Source organism: Ovis aries, chromosome 2 (assembly GCF_016772045.2).
Source record: "Ovis aries strain OAR_USU_Benz2616 breed Rambouillet chromosome 2, ARS-UI_Ramb_v3.0, whole genome shotgun sequence".
NCBI classification, from domain to species: domain Eukaryota; kingdom Metazoa; phylum Chordata; class Mammalia; order Artiodactyla; family Bovidae; genus Ovis; species Ovis aries.
Genome location: NC_056055.1, coordinates 21,575,674 through 21,582,238, shown reverse-complemented (window position 1 = coordinate 21,582,238; position 6,565 = coordinate 21,575,674). Strand labels below are relative to the sequence as shown.

The 6,565-nt window shown below is 44.4% G+C and overlaps 1 long non-coding RNA gene across 1 annotated transcript; it reads right to left on the bottom strand.

Annotated features, from left to right (window-relative positions):
• Positions 1-1,092: 1,092 nt before the first annotated feature.
• LOC121818599 (uncharacterized) lies at positions 1,093-6,474 on the bottom strand. Its single transcript, XR_006058581.2, has 2 exons — positions 5,909-6,474; positions 1,093-4,038 (listed from the first exon to the last, which is right to left on the bottom strand). It is a non-coding gene; the product is annotated as an uncharacterized LOC121818599 (long non-coding RNA).
• Between the last annotated feature and the right edge of the window lie 91 nt (positions 6,475-6,565).

Sequence of the window (6,565 nt, the reverse complement as noted above, 5' to 3'; positions counted from 1 at the left end):
TCAGGGCCAGCCAGCTCCTCACTTCTCGAGTGCAGACTCAGGACACAGCTCAGTCCCCATGCTCGGTGTGTCCACTCTGGAGAGGAACCCTGGTGAGGAGACGTGACCTCCCAGATGTACCTGCCCTGAGGAGCAGGTGGAGCCTGACTCAGGCTCATGGTTATTTTACACAAAAAGCGTGAAGGCTTTCTCGTCCGTTTGTCTTCCTTGTTTATAAGTGTGAGCGTGAGGGTGGTCAACTCACCCCTCACTGATGCACTTGTTCTCAGTGTTATCTGCTCTGCTCTCTGTGCCCCAGAGGGTTCACTAGAGCCACCTTTTTAGAAATGAAGGTGCTGAGGGTTCCCCGAGCTTTTAATTAAAGTACCTCAGTAAAGGGAGCATTTTATGAGTTGAGTTTAATGGGTGGTGAACTCAAGCAGCATCCCACCCCCAACCCCACCCCACCCCACCCCACGAGGATGGGGTTGGGGGCAGGGCATCGGCAGAACACTTGATGAGCTCCTGGGGATGGGGAAGGTGGCAGGAAGCAGGGGGAGGGCTGTTCCTTGTGGGGTGTCCACAGATTGTACTTCACCCCTCCCTGATGAGTACTTAGGCCATTTCCAAACACTTGCCACTGTTCTGGAGAAAGCAATCATTACCCAGCTCCTACTCAATTTCGTAGAATATGTTTCTAGAATTGGAGTGTAAACATCTGCTTTATTCTTTCCATCCTCCGTTATCCACCTATCCATCCATCCATCCATCTGTTCATCCATCTGTCCACTCACTAATTCATCCAACCACCCACCCATCCACTCACTAATTCATCCATCCACCCACCCATCCACTCACTAATTTATCTATCCATCCATCCACCTGTCCATCCAGTCAGCCAGTCATCTGTCCATCCATCTACTCACTAATCCATTTATCCACCCATCCATCCATCCTCCATCTATCAATCCATCCATCTATCCAACCACCCATCTGTCCATGCATCTATCCAACCACCCATCCATCCATCCATCCACCCATCCACTCATTTATCCATCCATCCATCCATCCATTTATACAAGCTTCCTTCCATCCTTTGTTCCTCAGTAGAACTTTACGTTTTTGTGCAGATTGGTATTTTATTCCTCTTAAGTTTAATCATAGGGTATTTCTATTCCCCCACCACCTTGCTCTTTTGGATTGCATCCTTTCCTCACTGCAGTTTCCAGCAGTTACACTGATTCTTTTGCCAACAGTAACTCTGGAGAGTTGTTAGCATCTCACTCCCTGACAGAGCTGTTCGATTTATCACTATGTTTCAGCTGCTACTTTCGGGTTTTTCAGGTAGCCATCATATCATCTTTAATCAGTGGCTATTTTATTTCCCTCTTTCAGCAACCACAGTTATTACGGAATTTTCTTGTCTGATAGCACATTCTAGAACTTTCAGAGCATTGATAATTAATAGAGGTGATCACAGCATCCTTGACTTGTCCCTGATTTTAATAAGACCACTTGTAACACATCACTATTCAGTGTGATTTTGGCCCTTGGCTTGAAATAGATGTTTCTTTCTATAGATGTTTTTAAAGAGTTTTTAGTGGGAAGATGTTCAGTTCTATCATTGGAAAAGACTCTGATGCTGGGAGGGATTGGGGGCAGGAGAAGAGGACGACAGAGGATGAGATGGCTGGATGGCATCACTGACTCGATGGTTGTGAGTTTGAGTGAACTCTGGGAGATGGTGATGGACAAGGGAGGCCTGGCGTGCTGCGATTCATGGGGTTGCAAAGAGTCGGACACAACTGAGCGACTGAACTGAACTGAACTGAACCATAGAATGCCACACGGTATAAAAAGACAATTTTTCTGACTGTAACATAGAACATAACTTTTTAGAAGTGGAGCTTTTCTAACAACCTGTAACCACATATCAGCTCTTATGCTTCCATAGATCCTGCTGGGACTCCCTATCCTCACTCTCTGAGGATGAGAGGCCTGACTCTGCCTCCCTGGATTGAGCCAAGATCATGGTCCCCAGAATTCACAAAGAGGGCTAGGCCTGGTGTGGCATAGTCGGCCAGGTGATCTGGAGAGGAGGAGGCAGAGTGTGGAGAAGGAGATGGCTGCAGCCACGGTGAATGATGATAAGGTAGGGGAGGGAGAGGACAAGAGAGGGCTGGCTTCTGAAGAGCTCTCTCAGGCAGAGCCGGATATCATCACTTAAAGCAGTGGTCCTCAAACATGCTTAGAGGCGGGGCCTAATTTAAAAAGTAAGAACCTGCATTTCTAGAGAGCTTTCCCCCAAAGATTCTAAGATTTCACCAAGTATAAAGCAGATGCCATGGAGTCTGTGTTTCTGTTTAACAAGTGATGTTATGCTGGATAGAATACAACTAGTCTAAAAATAGGATAAGGGACTTCTAGAATCATGTTTAGCATACAGATAACCCAATCCAGAGTACACGGAATACTGGAATGCATGGAGATACAACAAAAATCTTACTGAACATCTGCAGCAAGCATAGCTGCTGCTGCATCGCTTCAGTCGTGTCCAACTCTGTGTGACCCCGTAGATGGCAGCCCATGAGGCTCTGCCGTCCGTAGGATTCTCCAGGCAAGAACACTGGAGTGGGTTCCCATTTCCTTCTCCAATGCATGACAATGAAAAGTGAAAGTGAAGTCGGTCAGTCGTGTCTGACTCTTAGCGACCCCATGGACTGCAGCCTACCAGGCTCCTCCGCCCATGGGATCTTCCAGACAAGAGTACTGGAGTGGGCTGCCATTGCCTTCTTCGGCAGCAAGCACAGACAAGGTGGTAAACAAAAATCCAAAATATGTAAATTTTATCCTCTATGAAAGCATTAAGCCTCTGCTACTTAGTTGTTCAGGTTTTTAAGAGTTAAAGTGAAGTCACTCAGTCGTGTCCGACTCTTTGCAACCCCATGGACGGTAGCCTACCAGGCTCCATGGTCCATGGGATTTTCCAGGCAAGAATACTGGAGTGGGTTGCCATTTCCTTCTCCAGGGGATCTTCCCAACCCAGGGATTGAACCCGGGTCTCCTGCATTGCAGACAGACGCTTTACCGTCTGAGCCACTAGGAAAGAGTTAAGACATGGCCAAAGAGTTAATATTGTACTCTTCAAGCAACGCTTTTGACAAACTGGAGGTGAAAAGCACATTGCCTGCTGCCATCTGGTGGCAGAACCATATATTTAACCAAGACTGGCAACTAGCCTGAAGACGGGTCCTTGGAGAAATAGCCATTAAGTAACTTGGAAAAAATCACTTGAAATCTTTAGGACTCTACTCCTTTTTAAAAAGGATTATTACTTAAATTATAATGTTGATACAAGCAATCAAATACAAGAGCTTTCAAAGGTATAAAACAGTAAATATCCTTGTGCATGCTAAATTGGCTTCAGTCGAGTCTGATTCTTTGTGATCCTATGGACTGTAGCCTGCCAGGCTCCTCTGTCCACAGGATTCTCCAGGCAAGAATAATGGAGTGGGTAGCCATTCCCTTCTCCAAGGGATCTTCCAGACCCAGGGATCGAACCCTGTTCTGCACTGCAGGCAGATTCTTTACCATGTGAGCCACCAAGGAAGCTTCCCCCACAAAAAAATATTCTTATAGCCCAGCAAACGTTCTGCCATTTAGTAGTGAGGGCCAAACTTATTTTTCCAGGGTTATTCTTTCTTTCTCTTGATTACGATTGTGGGCTGGTAGCTTGTGAACATGTAGTAGATGATCAGAAACTGGAAATGTGGTTAATGAAAGAGGTCTTGGCTATCTTCCCTTTCATCTATTCCATTTTCTCTAGGGTGAAGCCACCTCTTTGAATAAGGACAGGCTATTGGGAAGGTGTCAGATGACTGGAGCTCTTGGGAAAGATAGATCTCACCAATAGCTGGAGAATCTGGTTATCTACATGGTAAGAATTAAAAGGTTCTATAAAGGTCTTCTGTCTTCTCATTCTCCAACATTCAGAATGTCTCCAACATTCTGAAGTGTGGGTGGAATAGGGGTGTCTCGAGTTGACCTGGCACCATTTCCCTGTTAAAAGAATTAGAGGCCCAAAGTGGTGTTACTTGTGCTAAAAGGAAGACTTAATACTTGACCTTATGGCAGTCACAATCCTCTCCAAGAAGGTAATTCTAACTGGTCAGTGTGAATTTTGCTGTCAGCACCAATGAGGTAAACCTTTCCATCCTTGGAAGGAAGATGAAGTAAACTGGCACAAAGATCACTTCATCCACTATGGACAGGCTACCTAAGTTTGAAATAATCTTTGTCTTTGACTTCCTGATCTTACCTTTAAAAATCTCTTTCTATAGCCTTTTGGAGCTCCCCTCTACTTGCTAAACAGGATGCTGCCCAATTCATGAATTACTCAATAAAGCTAATTAGATATTTTAATATTTACTCAGCTGGAGCAACATCCCTGAGATTCTTCTAGTTTTCCCATCTCTGTGTTGATTTCATTATCAAGCCTGGTAACAAGAAAGCTCCAACAGTTTCAGGCCTCACAATAAATTCAGAAGATAAGTAAACTGCTTCAGTCCTATTACTCCAAGCAATTCAGCCCGATTAAACTATCCACTGTTAAGAGTAGAACTTTGGGTTTGGGAATGGGACTTACTATTTGAATTAAGACAATCCTTGAAGAGGGAAGTGAAGTCAGCTTCCTTCAAGACATATGGAATGAAGGGGTCTAACTGGATATAAATAATCATATGAATAAAATCCTGGTTGTGTTCTATTCAGGTGAGAGAGGGGAAGTGGATGCTGAGTAGGCAACCAACAACATTCTCTTAGACCAGGAATTGATTTAGCACAATACAACACACACTGATAACACTCAAATGAAATTCAACTAGTGTCAGGCAATCAGTAACCAACAGTGGGGATCACAGCAGACAGGAATAAAATAACCACTCAGCTCTAGGCCATGTGCCCATGCAAAAATATAAATCTAGTGTTGCCAGACCTTCAACATTTTCAAGAGAAGTTGGTAATCTATCTATCTATATATTTTTTGGCCATGCCATGTGACATATGGGAACTTAGTCCCCTGATTAGGGATCGAACGCCATATAGCCTGCATTGGAAGCATGGAGTCTTAACCACTGGTCCACCAGAGAAGTCCTAAAATATCTTAAAAGGCAGTCAATAATGTCCAAAATAAACAAAGCATACTTGTCGGCCAAGTACAGCCTGTGACTTTCAACTTTACAAACTTTGGGCTAGAATCAGTGCATGCCATTCAGTGGTTCTGTGCATGCAAGATTTGCCAAGAGCAAAGAAGTCAAAGGAAGGAGGTCAGAGAGAGTCATTTCATACAATGCTTTCCCTGACAGGTCCCCAAACATGGTTCTCAGGCTTCTGCTTCACCCAAAGAGTTCATTTGGAGCCAGTTGCCTCTTTACCGCTGGGCAAAGTGTTCTAGTATCAGGAAACATGAACGCTTGTTTCCCACTGTTTACATTCTGACTTTACTGGGTAGTTTTTTATACCTCTGTGAGGCATACAGCTTTTCATCAATAAATTAGTTTGATTACCTTCCTATCATTAAAACACATTGTTTAATTGAGTGGAAAATAGCAGTTTGTTATTAACTAAAAAATCAATGCTTAATTAGCTTAAAATAGACGAGTGTTAAGATCAGAATCAACTTATTGATTTATGTTTATCTATTCCCTGGTCAATTTCTTGTTGAAAAGATACACAAAGATAGTAACTGTCCATCCCGTTTGCACATTAGAATCCAGTGGGGGTGGGGGAGGGTTGGGAAAATTTTTTTTTTTTTATAAAATGTGGATGCCCAGGCCCTACACAAGAGGGACCAAAACTCCCCAAGTGATTTTAATGTGTAGACAGAGCTGTCATACATTTCCCTGAAATAGCCACAACCTTCTAAACTCACCGAATCTCTTGGGTTTTCTCCAGAACTTTTCATTTCAGCAAAAAGGGGCTCACAGTAATTTTTCCGAGGTGTCTGAAACTTAGTCCTTTCCCCTGGAGATTGACGGCGCCATTAGCCAATCGCCAGTCTGAGCAGAACCAATAATAGGTAACAGAACAATAGGCACTGTAAACAAAAGGTACTCAGTTAAAAAAAAAAGGAGGGGGGACGCTTAAGGGCTTCCCTGGTGGCTCAGCTGGTAAAGAATCCGCCTGCAGTGCGGGAGACTCTGGTTCGATGTCCTGGAGAAGGGAACGGCTATCCACTCCAGTATTTTGGCCTGGAGAATTCCATGGACTGTATAGTTCATGGGGTCACAAAGGGTCGAACACGACTGAGCAATTTTCACTATTCACAGTAAAAAAAAAAAAGAAAGAAAGAAAAACAGGTCGCAGTAGCAATGGTTAACAAACGGGAAAAAAATCTGGGACGTTTCCTCTGACGTCAGCGAGGCCTCTACAAAGCGGCCGCCGGGTGCCCAAGAGCTGCTAGACCGCACTTACTTCCGGAAGCGGGGCGCCCTCGATGCGTGTCACTTCCGCCCGGTTGAGTCTTGTCCTTCTCGCTGCCAGATTGAAGCTACTTCCTCCTTTCTTTCCCTTCTTCCTCCCCTTGGCC